At 37.9% G+C, this 22,904-nt stretch overlaps 1 long non-coding RNA gene and 1 pseudogene across 1 annotated transcript; both read right to left on the reverse strand.

Annotated features, from left to right (window-relative positions):
* Nucleotides 1–264: 264 nt before the first annotated feature.
* LOC124103198 (melanoma inhibitory activity protein 2-like) lies at nucleotides 265–2,767 on the reverse strand (annotated as a pseudogene).
* A 9,812-nt stretch (nucleotides 2,768–12,579) lies between these two features.
* Nucleotides 12,580–22,573, reverse strand: LOC131424750 (uncharacterized). Its single transcript, XR_009228244.1, has 4 exons — nucleotides 22,416–22,573; nucleotides 16,214–16,365; nucleotides 15,477–15,616; nucleotides 12,580–12,703 (listed from the first exon to the last, which is right to left on the reverse strand). It is a non-coding gene; the product is annotated as an uncharacterized LOC131424750 (long non-coding RNA).
* Between the last annotated feature and the right edge of the window lie 331 nt (nucleotides 22,574–22,904).

Genomic DNA, 22,904 nt, shown 5'->3' on the forward strand with positions numbered 1-22,904 from the left:
TTTAACTCTTAATATGCTCTAGTTATTCTTTTATGGAAAATCTAGCTGATATGCCAAATGAGACTTTAAATCAATTAAAATCTTTCATTAAGCATAAAGTCAGTTTCACTTTTGCTACAATGATAGTAAATACACTTCTTTGTATGAAGAGACAGACTTTGTTGGGAGTTTAAAATATCCCCAATGGCAAGATTACATACCTGAAACTCCCATTGCTGTTTATGTAATAGTGGATTAATCAAATTAACTGCTGTACTCTCTAGAATAAAATAGAATGGAAATAATTTACTCATAAGATTCATATTTAAACAATCTTTATTTACAAAATACTATCCTCTAAGAATTATAATTCCATTTAGCTTCAATTGGAGCAAAAGTATAATCACTGAAGTAAAAGTAGTTACTTAAAAACTGAAAATGAAAGATGAGTCAAATTACTTTTGAAGAGAGATCAAAAACATCAGGTTTCTTGTTGTGGTTTTGGATGTTAAGTAGTAGGCTCATTTGAAGGTGGAATCAACCCTGAAGGGAACTCACTTCTACTTTCAGAATGCATGGGGAAGATGGGGGTGGGGGGAATCCAGCTCTTGGGTGAAGATAATGAGGAAAACACCTCTGTGAATAGACATTTCACACTGGAAATGGAGGGGTTAATTGTCCCCATGGAAAATAATTTAAAGGTGCTCCATACCTGTTTCCTGGAGGAGGTGGAGGAAAAAAAGGTCCTCTTCTCATTAACTGACTCCTTGGGTCCCCTGGAAATAATGCACCTTTAACTGGAGGGAAAGGTGCAAAGACAGAGCCAGAGCCAGTTGCTTGGTTTTCAGTAGGGAGAGGTGAATCAGGCACATTGGAATCACCAAGATTGATCTTGGTATCCTTTCTACTGGATTGCATTTCCAAGATATAGGCCCATCCACTATATCCAAAGTAGGCATATTAGAACTTCTGAGTTCTGCTGGTCCAGATGGTCTACCACAATTAGAATAACATTCATTTTGCCATTGTAGAGGAAGATGTGAATCAGAATATGGTTGGCCTGGCAGAGGGATCATCATCCTGCTCCTGAGTGCCTGTTCCCATGGAGGTGACAGGGGTCTGGTGTAAGAAGGTGTTCTCTGAGGACCAGTTAACCTCTTGTAGCTTGATTCTCTTCCTTCATTTGGTGGTCCAGAGGATTCTCTGGGCTTCTTGAGCCTCTTCCTCCTTCCACTGGAACCGAAAGTGAGAGTGTGAGTGGACCCTTCTTTTCCAAATGAGGAGGTCTCACTTCAGATAAAGGCCAACCCAATGGGGAGAAACCATTTGGGGAATGCTTTTTCCATAAGCTGCATCTGAAACATCAAGTGCATATGGATTTTTTTCTGCAAGTTTAATTTTAAGCTAATTTTCCACGTTCATTTTTGTCCATTGCAAGCATTTTGATTCATGAAATAATTGAGGTTTCTTTGAGCAATCTGAGCTGCCAACTCACTATCATGTGCTTTGTTCTCAGAGGAAATAATCTGCCCCTGACAGGAATGAATGGTTCTCTCCAATTCTTCTTCAAGATATTTGGCTAGCTTTCTGTAGGTCTCCAGCTCTTCAGTTGTATGGCTGATCTTTTCTTCTACTTTGGAAAGTTTCTCCTCTTGCTCCACCCAGTAGTTTTCCTCTACTCTCAATTTCCCATGGAGTTTCATTATATTTTCTTGATGTCATTCCATCATGACTTTAAATTTCTGCTGAAGGTACTCATTCTCACTTTCAAGCTGTGTATTTTCTGACTGCAAAGATGCCTGTTCAGTCTTAAGACTTTTAATATGTTCTGTAAGGTCTTCCTTTGTTTTCTCCACTTCAGATAATAAAGTACAATTTTGATTTCTGTCTCCTTCTAAGGTTGCTAAGGAGGCCTTTGGCTTAGCACCATAAACCAGTTTCTTCAAAGTTCCTTTTGGCTGATCATCCAAGTGAGCACCAATTTCTGATTTACTCTTCATTCCCAACTCCAAGTTACCATCATCTGTTTGGGTTCCCGTGCTTGGAGAAGACCTATCTTTCATCTTCAGCAAGCATTCAGCCAGAGACTCCACGTGATTTTCTTTATCACTCAGAACTTGTTATGCATGTACTCTAGAGTCTTCAAATGTTGGTTTCTCTTTATCATGGAAACATACTTGTTCCCTCCATGCTTCAGTTTCCCATTGTAAGATCGCTTTCTGAATTTGCTGAAGTTGGGAATTTTCATTCAAAGCCTCTTTTATTGCCAGCTTAAGTCCTTCCTCATTCATTTGAAATAGTCTCAAGTTTGTTTTAGCTTCAGCTATTTGTGACTTGAGGGATTCTGATTCACATTCTAGGGACTTTATCCTTCTTGATATATCCATCATCATTTCATCCTGTTTAGAATATTTAGTCTTCTGTTCTTTTAGCTCTTTTTCTAGAAAGACTATTTGATTCCCACAGCTAGGTTTGGACCTATGCCACTTTTTGTATGTTGCCTCCAATTTTTTTGCTTCTGTTGAACCCTTCTCTAAACTGCCATCCTTTAAAGATGACTCTAAGCCTTCATGCTTTTTCTGAACAAGGCTAACTTTTTCAAGTAGTTCACATTTTTATTCAATTAGTCCAGAAAGTTTTAGAGCCAGCTTTTTTCTCTTTCCACATAAAGCCTGCTTCTAACAGACTGAAAACTTCTCCACAAAAACAAGAGAACAGCAAAAAGTCCAATAGCTGTACACATCACCAACTCCCAAGGAACCCCATAAGAATTAGGGCCTGGCTTCATGTCTTAAGACAATGCTGCCACAACCCTGCATACTTCTTCCAGGACCACCCCCTAGTATGACTGAGGGACAGCCCTTGGCCCCTCCATCAAGCCAAGACTGCTTTGGCTATTGCCACCACAACCACAGTCTGCCCAGGCAGGCTGAAACAGGCTGTGGACACTGAAGTATTTGGTCAGGAACACAAACCTGCACCAGGCAACAGAGCAGACTACTGTGAACCCCTGGGGGGTGGTGGGGGTGGTGGGGAGCTGGGTCAAGGGCTCCCAGGAGCCTTGTAGTACTCAACTGCCCATCTGGGGAGTCTTGGCCCCTTCCCTACCCAGTGAATCCTGAAGGGCCACAGGTTCTGGTGCCTTCCACTCCAGCCAGAGAGGAGTCCTCTCCATGCTACCCACCCCTCAGTTTGGTTTAGGCCAGGCCAGGGTGAAGCTTATTATGAAGATTTTATACAGTCATAATATCACTGTTTGATGTCACTCAAATTCTAAAGCTCTCTAAACTGTTTAAACAGCTTTTATGCCATACATTTATATTTGTACCACTTGCCCTTTTGTCTTAATGACTCATTTCTTTCCCTGACCTTGTCCTCTCCCTTTTCCTTCCTTCCTTCCTTCCTTCCTCCCTACCTCCCTTCTTTTTTCCCCTTCCTTCCCTTTCCTTTTATTACAGTGTTGGAGGTTAAACTCCAAGGCCTTCTGCCTGCTGGGCCAGCTTACTACTACTGAGCTACATCCTCAGACCTACTGACAATTTCTACACAAGTAATCTGAATTATTTCTAAAGAAAAACCCTCATGATAGACTACTTTAAAAGTTATTTTAGAAGAGCTGCTAACATGGGCACAAATCAGTTATGACAAGTCATTTCTAAAAAGCATAGCATATCTAATTGTTATAGTTAAAGCTTCATCTCGGGGTTTCACAAACTGAATTCCAGACCACTCACGTATAATTGGATCAAGCCTTTATTGAAGCACATCGGTGATGGCTGACCAGAACATAAAGCTGTTCCCCTAATCAGCCATGAACAATTGCAAGGGCACTCCTTATAAGCCTGAAAACCACAAAAGGGATGTTCAGGGGGTCTAGCCAATGTAAGCAAGCCAGGTTACAGAAGCGGGACAGTGCAGTCAAGCGGAGGGAAGCCTAACCAATCACAGTTAGCCCAGTTACCCCAGTCACCCCAGTTACAGAAACAGAGCCCTGTTACCCTAGTTACAGAAACAATGCCCCATTAGGTAGTCCCGTGTTCTTAAAGATTTCTATAACAAAAGGAAAAGAACATCTTGCTCCAGTCATGACTCTTCTACTTGGCATGGTTGTTTTACAGGATGAAGTCATAAAACAAAATGGAGTCACATTTTCTCCTACTATCACATTCCCCACTGGTTTTAGTAGGTTTGATGTCAATCTTGCACATCATTAGGCCTCAGTTTTTGTTCCATCCTTCTGTGACTAAGGGACTATACTGGGCTCACAAGACCATAAGTCTGACCTCATCTACATTCTTTTGTGTATGTGGTTTAGGAGGGTTTTTAAGAGGCAGGCTCCTACCATAATACCAATCAGGAGAATGGACTAGGGGCCCAACAATGGCTGAACTGATGGTAGTCAACCAAGGGGACCATGATAATAGGTTTTGGAACCAATTGCCTGAAGTTTCTAGTGCTTCATCTCTTTCCTTTAACCTGTTTCTCACAAGCACCAAACTGTCCTTCATTATCCCAGAATGGTTTGCATAGAAACAAGTTTCTCCTGGAGCCATACAAAGTCCTCCTTGTTTCAGAAAGAGACCATCTAGACCTCATCTGTTTTGTAAGACTATTTCTGTCAGACAGTCTAGTGAAACTTCTAGTTTGGAGATTGACTTTTCTAGTTTTCCTAAATCTATATTTATTTGATGGCTGAGGGCCATTTTTAGAAACTGAGTGGGTCAAGGAGTCCATGGTTCACCTGGGGTGGGCACTTCTATGAGAGAAACAAAAAGACATGAGTGCTGAATTAAGATTAATACAAAATAGCAGTTGTAGCATCTGGAACCTATCCATGAATATCATGAAAATGACAGAAATTAATAATTGTTTACCAGGAGGTGAAAGAAGTACCTGAGAAATTGTCCCCATAACAAGGCCTAACAAAGCCTAATAAGGCACTTTTTTAGGGAACATAAATCTTTAACATTGACAGAATTATCAGGAATGTAGACACAACATTTAGTTAAATTAGTTAATGTCATCTGGTTTTTGTAAAAACACATTTTTGGCATGACCTCTGTGTTCAGTAAAGATGCTTTTGTTACTTATGGCTAGATAATTATATTAATAAACATTGATTACATCTACCTATGTAGGAAGTTAGGAAGATCTGTAGGCCTTAAACTGACTAAAAACTTCTGACAGTTTTTTATTGATAGTTATCAGGCATTTTTGCCTAAGAATTCTTTTTAAATGCCCAGGAATGGCTGTGCTTAGGTTTTTAACTGTTTTTGCTAGGTGTTTAAGACCAAGCAGGTCAAACTGACCTTGTTCCTACCTATTGGTAAGAGTCAGCTGAGTTTCCTTGAAGGACATTTTTGGGGAACTTGTAAGCAGCATTTTAGCTCTGTTAATGTCATCTGCATTAGGATGGGTCAAGGTCTTGCTGACCATATGTCTTCCCTTGGAAGCATCAGGCATGTCTCCTTTTTCAATGACCCTCCTGTTTTGCAGCTTGGACACTCATTGGCTTTCTGTTCTCCAGGGGTCTCATTAATCTCTCTTTTCTGGAGGTTATGTGGCCCAGAGTTGCAAAGCTTTCCCCCTGTTCTGGGTTCAGCCTTACTCAGAGGGCAAGAGCCAAATATTGGTTTCTTTGGCTCCTATATTTTAACCTTAATATTTAAATTTGGTCTTAAACATCCAGCAAGTCAGTTTTACCACTTTTGAAGTAATAATGTTGGGCTTTAACTTTAATGCTTATAACTTTACAGTTAATTTTTACAAAACACAATATCCTTATTTATTAATTTATGTAATGCTGGAGATCTGCCTGAAGGCAGAAGATGACACCTTATCATCTACTGTGATCCAATCACTGTACACCAACAAGGCAGCTTGCAGACCCAGAGACCACATTAGATTTTGGCTATAAAAATTTTCTCTTGCCAAGTCCTCCTCTCTTGCTCTCTCCTTTTTCTCTCACTTTCCCTGTCTCTCATTTTCCCTTTCACATTTTTCTTTTTCCTTCTCTCTCTCTCTCTCTCTCTTTCTCTCTCTCTCTCTCTTTCTCTCTTGCACTTTCCTCTCTCTCTCTCTCTCTTTTGCACTTTCCTTTTTTTTTATTTTATTCTCTCTTTGTGTGTTAATCAGACACTGTCACAGTAAAGGTCTCTTGGTTGCTCTGAGTGTAGTTGTCACATTTTTTTTAGTCATAATGAAAATACAAAGTGAAATTAACAATATTAAAAACATATTTAGCTTGTATGTAATTTGGAACCTTGGCTGAGTTATACATTATATTTTCTATTTGAGATCACAGTAATCTTTGTAATAAAATTAATCTTTGAATATAACTTTAAATTAACTGAAATCTGGCCTACTTTGAAGTTATTCTGACATGTTGTAAGGTGGGAGGCAGAGCCTTATCTCAGGTAAGGCAGGGCTCTTCACAATCTTAGGTAAAGTGTTTTAGTTCTAAAGCTGATCTTTGTCTCTCTTTTAAGATATCATTTTATAAAGTTTACATATATTGTTTTCTGACTCTGTATGAATATTAGCTAGCACAATATGGCATATATTTGAAACATTAATTAAGGAAAGGCTGAGAGCCCTTAACACTTTGTTCCATGTGGAAAAGTGGCAAAATGTTTTATAATATTAATTTTTAAACAGAGCAGGCTTTCATTATCTTTTAAAATACCTGTACATTTTTATATCTTAGTGTAAAAGTTAACATAAGATTTGGTTATAAAACATCAAATAATGTAAATAAATTCCCAATAAAATCTATTATCTTTATAAGTTTAAATTACCATTACAGACAATTTAGTTTGGAGAATACCAGTTTGATAAAATGTTCCTTTAAACCTTTTACCTTAAAGAATTGTTTACCTGAAAGATATGAACACATTTAATCCGTAAATAAGAATAATGTGCCACACTTTCATTGATGTTTTCATATTAACCAAGGTTAGCTTTTAAAGGAAAATCTAGACTTTGTAATGTAGGACAGTTGCTGTTTAGCCACAAAAAAAACAGTTGCTGTTTAGCCACAGATGTAAAAACCTTAGTTTCTCCAAGATTACTTGTTCTAGGTGATAAAACTTAACAGACATAATGTAATTAATATTTTTAGAAGTTTTTGTCATTTTAACATATAAATATATTAATACATTGATATTTGTAATATTTGTCCTTAGAAAACAACCTTGAATAGTTTTAACTATTTGTGTTACATATATAACCAACTTAGTTACATATAAACCTTTTAATATTTGTCTTTCACTTATAGACCTTTATATTACTTTATTAGACCCTTTTGTTGTTTACTTAAATGTATTATAAATATATTTTATCACATAACAACTTTTTTACCTGGAAATGTTTTTATTAAATATATTTTTATATTTAGAACTTTTTAATAATTTTTAACCCATTGATCCTTTTTTTGTTTGTACCTTGAAATAATAACCCTTATAAATTTTTGACTTTAGATAAATTAATGCATATTAATAAGAAGAAATATTTGTTATTTATAGTACTTTAATTGAAATACATTTGAAACCTCTTGACTCCTTATATGTAGAATTATACCTGTTGGGACTTTGTAATTTAGAGTAACCTTGTTTTTATAATAACACAAAATAATTACAAATTTCCTTTTTAGTTTACCAATTTATAAAAACACCAACATTTTTAAGTATTCTATCTTATGGAATTTAAGGAGTTAAGAGTACTTAATATTATATTTAACAGTCAGCATTTTAACTTTGTACCAATTAGATGTCTCTTACAAACATGTCTATGATTAATTTTATATACATTTAGATGTAATTTACATATCTTTAAAAAAAAACAAGGTATCAGACAGTGCATTGAATAGTATTAGTAATCTTTTTTTCCTGTTGAAGAAAAATCCTAAAGACAATGAATGTTAGACACTTTATAGACATTAACACTTTTAACAGCTGTTTAGTCATCTAGAAACAAAACTGTGCATTAGTAAATTTAAAGACATTTGTACTTTTATCTATTTTCCCAATTTAAATTGAACCTTTTAGATCATATTAACCAAAAGTATTTGGATCCATTTTTAAAAATTTTAATTTATGAGCTCATATGTCAACTTTTTAGTACCAAATATATGTAGAAATGGCAATACATGTAGACAGACAGTACACCAGTGCACCCACACAAAACAGACAAACAAAAGCCTTGTATCTTATTTTTTTAAAAACCTATTAGATTGAGAGTTAATCCTTGTAAATTGGCCTTAGAATAAAGCAGAGAATAATCAGAAAAAGATATTAACTTAGGCATATTGGATCAAAATTATGAATTTAACAAATATAGAATTTTAAAAGTTTTCTGACCTTTTTCCTTGGGTGATCCTGTTCATGAAAGCTAAAAAGAGTTGAAGGAACATAGACAAATGAAGGGGGCTTATTTTTCACTGGAGGAACTTCCCAAAGATGCAGCTCCATGGGTCTCCTTGAGAGAGTCCCCCAGGTTGGGGTCCCATTTTAAACTGATTTTTCTGGTTTCTTGGATAGCAGCCACCAACTTTTAGCCTGACATTGAAAAATCTTTAGACCATTTTTTAATAGTTGGGAGTTATTCATGCTTGTAAATACTGAGATACAAAAGCCAAATTTTCTAGACAAAATTATGCTTTTTGTTATATAATTTAAGGATGATAATTTTATAAAACATTTTAGTTTTAATCTGTTCTCTATAGGAACTGACATGATTTACCTAGTTGGCCACCTGGCCCAGTTCCTAAATGAAGACAATCTCTAGAATGCCTTTTTCTTTTTACCTTTAGCTAGTCCTGTTGGCAGCACTTTACATTTTAATGCAAGCTGTAGTGAGCACAGTTAAAACTGTTTTAACCATTTTTTTTTCCTTTAGAAACAAACTGAGGTAGAAATTAACACAGAACACAATGGGAACAAACAAAAACAAACCAAGAGACAAAGTCCTGAAAATTGTTAAGAAAACAAGTTAAAGGGGTCCAGGTAGAGATCTCTGTAGCTCTTCCTTGTCTCTGATGTAGGGGGAGCAAAGGAGTCCTGATGAAAGAGGAGCAGTTATGAGAACAAGAAAAGGGCCCACGCACAACATTCAGACAGAAAAATGCAAGACAAATGGCTGGCGAACAGACACGGGACAAATGACAAACAGCAAGAAGATGCTGGAGAAACTACAAACAGCAGAACAGACACAAGACAAGCAACAATCACTGAGATCACACAGGGAGACCCAGATGGATGAGGCCTCCCAGGGAGGCCTCCAGTGGGCCCAGATACAGACAGATGAGGTCTCACAGGGAGACCTCCAGGGAGACAGTGACAATGTCTCGTCCTGTCCCAGGGAAGGTGTAAGCGACTGCGTCCAATCTGACCTTTTCCCCCAGAGGAGTCGACTCACCAGAACTGACAGCATGGCAGGAGGCTTTTCAGAGCATCCTAGAATGGATTGGAGTCGTCCTTGGAGTGAGGCTGAGGAATGTCTCTCAGAAGCTCCCCACTCCGGGGCCGAGGTCCAAAGGCCTGTCTTTGGAGGCAAATTTGGCATGAGGGAGGGAAGAAATGGATCCTGGATGAGCCCCCAAAAGTTATAGTGAAAGCTTCATTCCGGAGTTTCATAAACTGACTTCCAGACCACTCACGTATAAGCTGGACAGTGCAGTCAAGCGGAGGGAAGCCTAACCAATCACAGTTTACCCAGTCACCCCAGTCACCCCAGTTACAGAAACAGAGCCCCGTTACCCCAGTTATAGAAACAATGCCCCATTAGGTAGTTCCGTGTTCTTAAAGGTTTCTATAGCAAAAGGAAAAGAACATATTGCTCCAGTCAGGACTCTTCTACTTGGCATGGTTGTTTTACAAGATGAAGTTATAAAACAAAATGGAGTCACATTTGCTCCTACTATCACATAATGTTCCTAAAAATAAGGAGTTTAGAACTTTAGTTGTTTTTTATGTTAGTTTTTCTAGACTACTATTTATTGAAAAGTCTTCAAAATCTTTTTTCAGATATTCTTTTGTTTTAACTTCTCACGGGCTTAAAAACATCTAAGCAAGCTGGTCATTATAAATATATAGCAAAGAGAAGTAGAGATGTGACTCTTTGAAATAGATCTAGCTCCTGAAGGTGAATTATATTGTTAAGATAAGGAGTCCATTGCTTGATGTTTATAAAAGACATCCAAACATATTTTTTCCTTCCTAATTACACTTGAATTTTTGATGAGTCCAATCTAATGTTTGAAGGAAAAGATTCACAAGTAGTCATTGTTTTTCTAAATATCTCTAAATACATGACAAGTTCAAAGGCATTATGCCACCATGCAGAATTAGACTGATTGTTATTGATACTTACATAGCTAGAGCTGTATCAGTGTAAACTAAACTCTTATCCTATTCCACAGGATATGAAGTTTTAGAAACTTCTTAACAAATGTAATTATGTGAAGTAATGAATATGTTAATTAGTATGTGGGGAATATTTCACAATGTACACACTGTTATCAGAATCAAAATTGTCAGTAGGAAAGCCTTCACCAAATGCCAGTGCCATGTTCTTGGACTTCCAGAGCCATCAGCAAGTTAAACCTCTTTTCACTATAATTTACCCAGCCTGATATTCAATTAGGGCACCAGAAAACGTACTAAGTTTCAGAGAGATTACTGGTCAAGGCACACAACTACAAAGCAACACCTCTGGGACTCAAACCAACTCTCTTCAGTTCCAAACCTGGTAGAAGCAGTTAGCCATCAAGCAAAACACAGAAAAAACAGGCTGCAGATTCCTCTTTACTTGCCACAGCTGTTTCTCTCTGGATGTAAAAGTTGCTAAATGATAGTAGCTTGTTTTCCTCTACAGCACCTGTATCAAAATACTTGCTTTCCAATCAACTTTCTGAGCCTTTTCCTCATCTCAACATGCAAGTCAATAACACTTTAGTTATAGTAATAATAATACTCACTGTAATAGAGATGTTCTGACCGTTAAGTGGACAATAAGGTGACCCTGGTGTGCAAAGAAAATGACTCACTGAAGACGTCTCACTTGGACATCCCATGCAGTGGGGAAACTTAGCAGGACTGAACCTACCCATCATGCTGGGCATGTGGCATGGCATAGTGCCAATGGCTGTTCCAGAAACAAAAAAGTCTGATTCTATTTTATTTTATTTTAAAGAGAGAGAGAGAGAGAGAGAGAGAGAGAGAGAGAGAGAGAGAGAGAGAGAGAATTTTAATATTTATTTTTTAGTTTTCAGCAGACACAACATCTTTGTATGTATGTGGTCCTGAGGATCGAACCCGGGCTGCACGCATGCCAGGTGAGCATGCTACCGCTTGAGCCACATCCCCAGCCCAAAAGTCTGATTCTAAACTGACCCTTCCACCAACCAGAACCTCAGGAAACTCCTGGGAGACCCTGGTGACAAGTATGACTGAGCGCCACCAGCGGTTCATAGGGCTACACCATCTTAAATACAGAAATTACTCAGAGGAAGCCAGTTGAAAGGATTCCGATTTTTCCAGAAGCATCTCTCCATGGACAAATTGACACATAAATGTATTGAGTTGTGGTTTATGACCTTCAATAAATTAACAAGACAAAACAGAACAGAACAGAAAAACGTTGTGCATATGCATTCCTTACACTATTTGTAACTGTCCCATGTGAGCTAACTCAGTATTAAATTTATTCTTCTAAATGCATTGCACCAATACACCAGAATCATTCCACAGTAGTTTACACCCTGATTGGAGCTGTCAGAATAAAGGTTGGTGGTAAAGATCCACTGTCACTTAAAAAACAACATGGAATGACTTGGGCTTCAATTAAAGATTTCCTAGGAAAATTTCTGTATCCTATTCAGTCCAGTACAAACTTGTTTCTATCTCCCTCACAGTCCCTGTATCTGCTTGAGAGTCATAATTCACGCACCTAGCCAGGCGTGGTAGTGCACACCTGCAATCTCAGCAGCTTGGGAGACTGAGGGTATTCAAAATGCTTTGGGTAGTGGAATTAAGAGTGACTTTATTTTCTCCTTTTGCTTACCTGTATTTTGTAAATTTTCTAGAATTAATATCTGTTACTGGTACAAGAAAAACATATTTCACACTTCAAAATAAACATAAAGAAAGTAAAGTTCTAGTGCATGCTTGTAATTCCAGCAACTTGGGCTGATGAGGTAAGAAGATCAGGAGTTCAAAGTCAGCTTCAGAAGTTTAACAAGGCCCTAAGCAATTTAGCCAGACTCTGCGTCACAGTAAAAACTAAAAAGAGTTAAGGATGCAGCTCAATGGTTAAGATCCTCATGGAGAAAGAAAGACAGAAAGAAAGAAAGAAAGAAAGAAAGAAAGAAAGAAAGAAAGAAAGAAAGAAAGAAAGAAAGAAATTTACATTCCAAATGCTGAAGCAGCCTCCTTCCTTACCCTAATCCAAATACCTTCTCTGGAATGTTCATTGATCCAGAGACACGATTAGATATTTGCTTCTATTCTACAATCACAGTCCAATAATTGTAAGTAATAAACTCAAAGACAGGAAAAAGCCACATGTTAGACACTTTTCTCTCTAACTGGGCTTGATGTAATAGCTACTCAGTGGCCTCAGGGTCTTGATTCCAGATGAGGTCTTCATAGAGCTGGAGAACTTTCTTGTGGATATCATCATATACTGGGAGGTTTCCCGCAGTCACTGTCCCCATGTCCATATCAAACTAAAGGCAATAAAAAGAAATGTGAGGCTTTCCAGTGATGCCCTAAATCAGGGGCCAGAGGGATTACACTTTAGACCACAGTCTTGGTCACAGTGACTTGCCTTTACTGTTGAAGCCCAAAAGCAATGTTATCTAAGATACACATGAATGGTGGGTGCACTGAGGGGGTACCTGAATCAAACCCCCTTTACAGAAACTGATCACAGGCCAGTTAGCCTAAAGGCCACATTAGGGCAAACCCTGCCCTAAATAAGATGTGGTTTCAGGGGCAAGCAGGCTTTGAACCTACCTTGATTGCACGGTAAAGGAAAAACCCATGCATTGTTTCATGGATAGTGTCCATTCCTCAGAAGAGAAGGACAAGTTGGAAAGACCTCCACTTATTCTGATTCCAGGTAAAGTTCCCTGGCAAAAATTTTAAAATGTCAAGTGTGTTCTATTTTGCTCAGAGCAGCAATCACATCTCTTTAGCTTTTTCTTTTTCTTTTTCACCCTGCTGGTAAAAACATGCTAGTGGAATATATTTGTGTTCTACCCTTGCTGCCCAAAATATAGCATCCAATAAATTTCAGCAGTAGGTCAAACACAAGAAAGAAGAGAGAAAAATTACCATAATGATTGAAACACTGTTATTAGAATCCTTCAGAGCTGACAAGACAGTGCCATCATTACCATTCACAGACCAGATAGAGCAGGTGAAACCAGCACACTTAAGGAAACCAGGGCCAACAAGAGCTCACCTCATCAGGATGTCAGGACTCTGAGGTCATGCCACTACAAAGCAGATAAACAACTGGCTCCAACTCTGGATTCTGAATTCAATGGACCACCAGATTCTTTGAACCTTTTATTCTCAAAAGGTGCAAAGAAAAGTGGCAAAACTTTAGTCAGAGTTTTTTACTTTTTGTTTTGTTTCTGGTGGTACTGAGGATAGAACCATAGGGATGCTCTACCACTGAACTATATCCCAAAGCTTTTATTATTTATTTTGAGATAGGGCCTAGTAAAATTGGCCAGGCTGGCCTCAAACTTAATACTCCTGATGCAGTTGGACTTACTGAATAATAAACATGTGCCATGGCAACAAGCTCATTTTTCATTTTTTTTAATACTAGGGAATAAATCCAGATGTACTTTACTGCTGAGCTCCATCCCCATCTCTTTTTAAGAGGGCCTTTCTAAGTTGCTAAGCCTAGCTTCCAGAGTTTCTGGTATTATAGTTTTGCACCACTGTGCCCAGCATAGTACTGAGCTCCTTAGTAGGAGTTTGAATACACAAATTAAAAATTATAATTCAATGCTTACCACAAGACTTATAATCTAAGCATTTAATGAAATCAAAAATAAGAAAAAGAAAAACCAACAATCCAACCATATATATATATATATATATATATATATATATATATATATATATATAATTTTTGGTATTGGGAATTAAACCCAAGGATGCTTCACCAATGAGCCACACCCATGGTCTTTTTATTTTCTATTTTGAGACAAGATCTCACTGAATTGCTGAGGCCAACCTTGAATTTGAGATCCTCCTGACTCAGCCTCCTGAGTTATTGGGATTATAGGCATGTCCATGTCCAGCACAGAATATGAAACTCTTAAAGCATCAGGAAGTGAGTAGGAGTTTAGCTCTATGGTTGACATGTGGGTTCAATTCTTAGAACCAAAAATCAAAAGAAGGGGCTAGGGTTGGGGTTCTAGCTCAGTGTTGAGTTATTGCCTTGCATGCATGAGGCACTGGTTTCGAACCTCAGTACCACATAAGTAATATTATATATATATAAAACAAAATCACCACAAAGTTTCTTTTAGAAAAGAATCTCAAAAACATTTCTCATCACAGACTTAAAGGCAGAGAAATAAGGTGACATTTTTTAATAGTTTTTAGAACCACCTAAATTTTTTTCAAAGACTTATACTTAACAAAAATACTTTTGCTAAAATTAACATTCAACTCTTTTCTTTCTTTCTCCTCCTCCTCCTCCTCCTCCTCCTCCTCCTCCTCCTCCTCCACACTGGGGATTTAACCCAGAGAAGCTTTACCACTGATTTACATCCCTAGCCCCTTTCATTTCTGATTTTGAGTTGTTTAGGACTTCCCTCATTTGCTGAAGCTGGCCTTGAACCTGTATTCCTCCTCTGCCTCAGTGTGCCTGGGAGCTGGGATTATAGGTGTGCATTAACATGCCCATCTTCACTTCAACCTGTTAAAGAACAATGTAAAGGCTGATGTAATCCCTTGATTTATCAAAGTTTTATACTTTTGTTTCAATCTGATAAGTCTAAGAAGGTCTCTTCTGCCTGATAAGGAATCACTACCTGAACTTCAATGCCCAAGGCACACATGGAACAAATGATGTGGCAGGAACAGATAAAAACTTCAAAGATTCAGAGAGTTGATCTTTGGTTTGTCCAGAAATATAATCACATCAGTTCTCATGACCAATCCCAGAAACCTTGGAAATAGCCAAGATATTATTGAGACCCTGTCTCAGAATGAAAAAATAAAAATATCTGGGGATATGGCTCAGTGGTAAATCACCCATGGATTCAATGCCACACACTGGGAAAAAAATCTGGCTGATGTCAAAAAGGTTACCATGAGCCTAGAATGTTGACACTCAGAAACCACTGGGCTTTCAATGTAGAAAAATAGAAAAACAGTTCATGAGTGGACAGCTAAGGGGGACAACTGGCAAAACTAAGTGAATAACACAGTGAGTCAACCAAAACTGCTCAATTATAAACTTTGTACAACCTTGACAATGTCCAGTTCAGAAGATATTAAGTTGCAAAATCTGGTCACTGCACTCAGACCCTCTAGCATGCCATCATCCATGTTGATATCCAGCTCCTGGGCTCCCATTTTCACTTTAATTTGGCAACACACAGGGATTCCTGAGAGAGGAACAAAAAATGAAGCATCTCTAGGAGACAGTGACTAAGAGAATGCTAATAAAATTGATCCCTCACCATTCCCCAAGTGTCCTTTCCAACTACTCTAGATACTAACCAGCCTAGTGCCCTGCCCTCCTTCCCCAGCACTCTCCACAGATTAACCTTTCTCAGGGGCCTCATTCCTCATATTACATCACTACGAATCAACCAAAGCTGTTTTCCCACCATAAAGATTATAAAATCCTCAGGTTGTGGTCACAGCCCTCTGAGCTAGCCCTCCCTTTATACTCTGCCGACAGGATTCTCTTCTCTTTCTCACTGGTTTAGAACCAGCTCAAGCCGATTTCTTTTAAGAAAAATCCTAAGAGAAATCATCCAAAACTCACATGACTCTTCAGTACTTGCCAAAACATGCAAAGTATTAATAGGAAGCTTCTGATAGAAATTGCATGAAAAGAACTGTGAGATAACTCTATTTCTGAATGTTTTTAGACTGAAATGCTTTTCAGATCCTATCATATAGTAGTAAATATTACCATCCTTGAAGAATAGAATATGATATGCAGAATTTTCCACTTATCATCATTTAAGGAGTACCTTTCAGGATCAATGATCCAAAGAACACATTTTGGGAAACTTGGCTCAATCCACAATGACCTGTGGTCTCTCAAGATCATCATCATATGGTTTATTACATTATCATTTCCTAATGCTTTCACAAATTTAATCTTCAAATAGTTGTGAAGTGTCTGGAAAGCAAGAAAGGCCTTATATATCTTCTCCTCTGAAATGCTGGGAAAAATATATACTTAGTGATACTGAGACTTTTTTGTTGTTATTTAATTATTCATTGTTAATGTCACAATGTGATAAAAAAAAGTAAAAAAAAAAATCAATAGGAGATACTTATATTGTCCTGATTTTTCTTAGTCCAAGAAAATCAAATAGGATTTTTTTTTATAAGTTTCTGTGCACAACAGGCATGAGACCCTCTGGCACATGCCACAACGAAATGCCATTCACAGTGAACCAAAGCTGCATAGAGAGAAAGGATCACTAATCCATTTCACAAATTCAAACAAGGTTTTCAGTATAAGTAATTACTTAAATAATATAAAGAATAACAAGAAGCATAACTGACAATCTCTATTCAGGAAGGGGTTAAATCTAGTTGAGAATACATAACACAGTCAAATAAAAACTACTGAGCACTGCCATAGGAAAGTACAAGTTCCCTATAAACTGAACCAAGGAAGCCATCTGAGAGGGAAGTCCTTTCGACTGCCCAGTAGGGAATAGTTTGGAGGAGACACAACATAACTTACAGAGGTCAAAAGACCTGGGAAATGGAGATGCTAATACCTCACCTGGCTATTTCTGCAGTCACAGAATGCCCACTTGAAGGTCTAATCTTCCCAAGTGAGCTCAGAGAGCTTGTTTATAAAGAAGCATAAGTTGAGCAAGACGCCAGGACAGAAACTCCTCTCATGTCAACAGTCTCTCCACTAAGCCAAAGAACCTGGAGGGATTACTGAGTCATGGAAAACGAGACTCATCTTCTGCCTTTTCTACCTCCCCCTTCTCTTTCCACTATACAGAGGCAGCAGGATGGTTAAGGGCCTGGGCTAGACAGTACGGATTTTATTACTTACTTGCTGTGAAACAACAGGGAAGTAATGTAGCCTCTCTTAAAGCCTCAATTTCCACATCTACAAGATGGGCATAACAGCACTACTCATTTATGGGGCTATAAAGAGTAAACAAGTAATGATATGAAGCATTTATTATAGAGAAAACACAAAGGAAGACCTTATTAAATAATGTATTGTTACTTTGGCCAGTTTGCTTCTTCCTAAAGTGCTCCCTGCAATCACTGATAAATTCATCAAATGCAAGAATCGAGGGCAACACCACAGAAAGGGCAGGAGAATCCAAATGTAGTCAAAACACTGAGAGATGCAGCAAAATACATGAGTAGGAAGAGACATCAGCACTTCAGAAGGGGCAAATGACAGCCAAGGTATGGCAGCAGAAGCAACGAGAAGATCAGAAAGGAAAACACCGTGCACAGGTGGAAGATGGGAGGATGGCCTCAAGAGTTTGAACTTTAATACATGTGGAAAGTTGGCATACAATACTTTTGAACTGGGGAGGACAACCATGACAGAAGCATATGGCAGCACTAAGCAGTGACAAGAATGAAGGGAAGGGAACCAATCAGTCAGAACCAGGTAACCAGGCCCTGTACTGAGGAAGAAGACACAACTCTGGGGAATGCCATGAGGTAGACTGTTGGGAAAAGGTATCGGGGCGGCCAGACCCCCAAAACCCCAGCATGGTGCCTTAGGTGCTTCTTTTCCTCTCCTTCTCCTGCCAGCGGGAAAAGTTCCTGTGGGCGCCAACTCTCCCATAGGTGCCAATATTTCAAATCTCGCTGGCGGGGAACATTAGCCCCAATAAGAACTAATTTTGTCAGCTCCAGAACTGACATATGGAAGAACTTACCAATAAACGTGTGACCTGTCATTTATCTAAGCCCTTCCATCTCTCCTTAGATGTATATAAGCCCACAACCTTTTGCAATAAAGTGGAACTTTCTCTGGTGAATTGTCTCACGTGGCTGCTTCTTTCAAGGACCATAAAGGAAGACTAATGGGCCATTCTGATGTGATGAAAACTAAATCTGCTCTGGCACTGGTTTCTCAAAGATTTACTTCCTAAAGATTGCAAAAGCTTTAAGTGAGAATATGAATAATAAAATTAACCAACATGAAAGCTTAGAACAATTTTCTCAACTTTTTTTCCTTCATATTTGCAAAAGAAAAAGAAAACCTATTTAATGTCTTAATGCTCCATGAAGATTAAATTTTGCTCACCCACAATATGACTGAGCTTAATGTGGCTAAAACCATCACATAAACTTTCTAAGGCAAAGGCCGGTATCTTTTCTTTATTGTTTTAATCTACAACTAAAATGTTAAACAATACCCTCATTATCAGTGTTTTATGTAGTCAAGAGAAATTGAATAGGCACTTTCTTGGCTTTCCTTTTTCCTAGAAGAATTTGTGAGAGGACAAAAAAAAAAAAAAAAGGATTCTCAAACACCTGAAAATGACTTCCTGATTAATGGAAAAAGTTAAAACCTGAATTGTTTCCATCTCATCACTCTTCATGCCCAATTAAGTACTTTTTGGCAAATATTGGTAACAGTTGAATGATTTTTCAAAGTTTCTATCTCCCAATAGCCCTTGCCTGCTATGAACACATAGTACCATCTTCTCACACTCCCTAACAATTCTGCTAACAGTACTATCAAGGGCAGAACCATGTTCACTGACAAGTTGATTAAACAGATGCCTCTAGGGTCTCATGAGGATGCTCACTTCATAGTTTCCTGCCAGGATGAGTTTAGCAAATTTCCTGGATCCTGCCACATTGCAGCACTCTCCAAGGTTAACAAAATTGTTGTATGATCCAATCCTGAAGGGCTCTAGACCTTAAAAGGAAAACCATTTATAATTATTTTCAGTAAGAAAAAGTCACTGTGCCAAAATCATCTGAGCACATGGACAAGAGTTCCAATGTAGAAACAGGAAAAAACCTTCTAAGGAGACTAAATGCAAAAAAGGTTATTTGTCACAGCTACAGGTACAAGTGGAATTCTCAAAAGAAGTATTTCAAGGTTGTATGCCATAAATATCACTAATGACCTGAGCCATTCTGTTTCTGAAAAAGAAGGAAAAGTTTTATCATCGTATCCATATTTAATCAAGAGTCTAGTGCAAAAGCCAAGCAAACAGTTAGAATCAAGGATTTGTGAGAGGAAAATGAAGAGAATTTTCAGACATTTACATTTACTTTACAATTAAAAGAAAGAACTAGAACCTGAATTAGTCCCACCTCATCCCTTTTGATGCCCCAAAAGCAGTAGCTTCGATTTTTCAAAAAGTCAAACATGTTACCAGTTAGCATCTTCTCACACTTCCTAGCAATTCTGCTAATAGCACTACCAAAGTCTATTATCATAGCTACTCAAGAAGCTAAGGCAGGAAGATCACAAATTCCAACCCAGCCTGGGCAACTTAGCAAGACCCTATCTGAAAATTTAAAAAGGGCCAAGGATGTAGCTCAGAAGTTTTCCTGGGTTTAATATCCAGTACCACACATACACAAAAAAGATTAAGCCATGGGTTTATACTCAGACAACTTGAAGCTTGACAGAACAAGCTTTCTTATCCCCAACACAGTTTATACACCCTTAACCTGAAAGGCTAAACCAGGCTGTGAGGAAAGACTCAGGTGGAGGCCTGAGAGACAAGAAGCTACTGGGATAGGACCACCACTACTGAGCTGACCCAATGTAGGCCAGCTGGGCTCTGACACCTGTTTCCTTATCTGCCAACAGGTAATAACATTTCCCTTAACACAGGCCAACTGAAGGACAAATAACAGACAATACATGTAGACACAATACACTGAGATAAGGTGTCCCTACAGAAAAAGCTATGGACTCTTTGTGTTCTGCTCATCACTTTTAAAATATAAAAAATAAAGTCTCAATGGGGGGTTTTAGGCAGGCTCTGGGGACAGAGAACCCTAAGTTTAATGCTAATTGAATCCACGGACCTGATTGAACACCTCAGGCAACTTCCCACACAGTCTTTGAGCTTATAAAATAGATAGTGAAGAACCTGCCTTACACAATTGAAACTGGGTAACAGTGATGAGCTCAAAATTAGCACAAGCAGTAAGAGCTATCATTAAGATAACCTATCTCAATAATAATTTGATACTGAATACATGTTGAGCTGATATATTTTTGATGTATCAGACTAAATAAAATGTATTGATAAAGCTAAAAAAAAAAAAAAAAAAAAAAAAAAAAAAAGAAAATGGTTATAAGTTCTGTGCCAAAGCATCAGTTGAGGAAGAAGTGGATATGAGGAAGATGAAAATAATGAATTAGATGATTGCAAGGGAGCTGTGTAATTATAAAACCTTTCTAGGCTGTTTATTCATGTTCTCAGATGATAATCATTTGACACAGTATTGGCTTATAATTTCCTGACCCATCTGTAATAACCACCATGCTAGTCTCAGGGGCCCTCATCCTTAGGTTGACCAGAGATTTGCAGGACAGGCAAACAGGGCTTCCAACTTTTACATGCTGAAGACTTCTCACATGATGTTCCTAACTGATTTCACACAAAACTATGCTTCTCTCTGAATGTGAAGGCTCTAATACAAAAAAAAGGCCTTCTCTCAATTTTGTAATTTATAAAAGACTTGAGTGACAAAACACATTTGATGTTATTCTTAAAACCTACCTGAAGGTGACTGTTAAAAAATTTTAGAAATAGTGCATGGAGTTCAAATTGGAAAAAATAATTATTATTTTTACACATAAATTCTAAAAATAACCACATGTAAATTGATTTCTCCTTCTGACTCTGGCAGAACTTGGGTTCTTTTGTTATGAGAGCTCAGCTGAAGTGATACTGTCTTCACGTGGGGGAAAACACACTCTCCTGCCATATTGCCCTCTGTCAAAGCCACCATCAGAAACCATTAACCACACTTCTATCCTCATCCTCTGTCATCTGATTCATACAAATAAAAATGGGCTAAACTGTAGAGGTATGCTTATTGATCACCTTCATGCTCACTCACTGGGACTACTTCTGTGCATATGTTCTCACTGTAAACAGTCAATATTACTCCTGTTGTCACTGGTATTTTTTATCACCTTTCTCAGAATAATATAAGCAACAAAATATAGAGATACTAAATTAGAAGCTACCTTAAAGTACAATTCTCTTCTGTGTTATGTGTAGTTTCTCTAAAAAAACATAAATACACAAAACATGCTCTTTTTGGTTAAACTTACCATCTAATAGTCCACAAAAGGATTGAGGCATAAATGCATAAATATAAAATTCAAACTTATTTTAACCATTGGCAAGATGATTCTTTTTACTAATATTCCTGTTTGAATATTAAAACACATGCTGAAAGAGAGGTTGCATACCTCACAGGATTTCTTGGAACAAAACTAAATAAATACACAACTCTTCCAAAGTGCCAACCATGTGGCAAATATAAGATTACAACAATAAAATTTTCCAGGTAGATGCTGCTGATGTTATCAAACACTAGCCTTGGCAGTGTAGAATTTTGAGTTACCTAGTATCAACCTGACAATTGAAATTTTTAGGCTATGGCCAAGAATATGTTTTAGAACACTGTACAATAGAGACAGGTCCAGAGTTTTTACAGTGAACAAGGGGACTACCTTGTGTTGAGGGCCACAACCAAGTCAAGATGGTGCCTGGCAGTTTGCCAGGAGGAGTGGTTTGTGAACTAACACCAGCAAGCCATTAAGATGATGAGGGTTCCTTATTGGCTTATTGCTGTATCTAGATGATGTTAAATGAAACAAGCTGTGTATAAACAGTTAGGTATATATACCTATGCTGTCCTGCAATAAAGCGGCTTCCGCTGTTTCAACCTTCACAATTTGCTTGTCACCTCCCGGTTATTTGCCCAGCCAGACTATGGCAACCTGGGCCATCATTCACTTTAAACCTGAAGGGATGTTCTCCCATCTCCACCCCAGAAATACAAAGCATTCCTCACTAGAATTCATGTAAGCACCAAGAAAAAATGGCACTCTTCCTTGACCTAATATACAAGTTGCTTGGTAATACAATTCTGTTATTCTACCACTCAGAGTAAACATACACAACACATCCTACAAATACTTCTAAAAATCGTAATCACAACAACTGCTTGTCTTACCAGAAAGTAACATGAGTCCTTCAAAAACAGTGGCAGGTGCAACTCTCAACTTGCAATTTTTCACAACTTCAGGAATTTCCCTACATTAAAAAAAGAGAAAACACCAAATTCCTTATTTCAGAACAAAATAAATTTAAAACTTTGAAATCAAGTCTATTAACACACCTATGCACATAATTATATACTTCCAAATGTGCAGAAGCAATTATGCTTCTAGTTTTCTCAGTCCACCAAAAATTAATCTGTAACCCTCCACGTCTGTGTGCCTGCCCAGCTGTCTATGTACTGTCTGGGCTGTTCTGTTCTCAGGGTATGAACCTGGAGCTGCATAAGAGTTTGTACAAGACAAATTACAAACCTCCTCCCCCATCTTCGAACTCACAATTGTCCTTTACTCCAGTAAACCCACATAAGAAACATAACCTTGCTGTCTATTCAACAGTTTAACAACAAAAAGAAGTCTTCAGTTTTGAGGAGAAGGTGTAGACA

This window comes from Marmota monax, unplaced genomic scaffold, assembly GCF_021218885.2.
Source record: "Marmota monax isolate L192 unplaced genomic scaffold, Marmota_monax_Labrador192_F-V1.1 WCK01_AAM20220418_F8-fsc00678, whole genome shotgun sequence".
In the NCBI taxonomy this organism is placed as follows: domain Eukaryota; kingdom Metazoa; phylum Chordata; class Mammalia; order Rodentia; family Sciuridae; genus Marmota; species Marmota monax.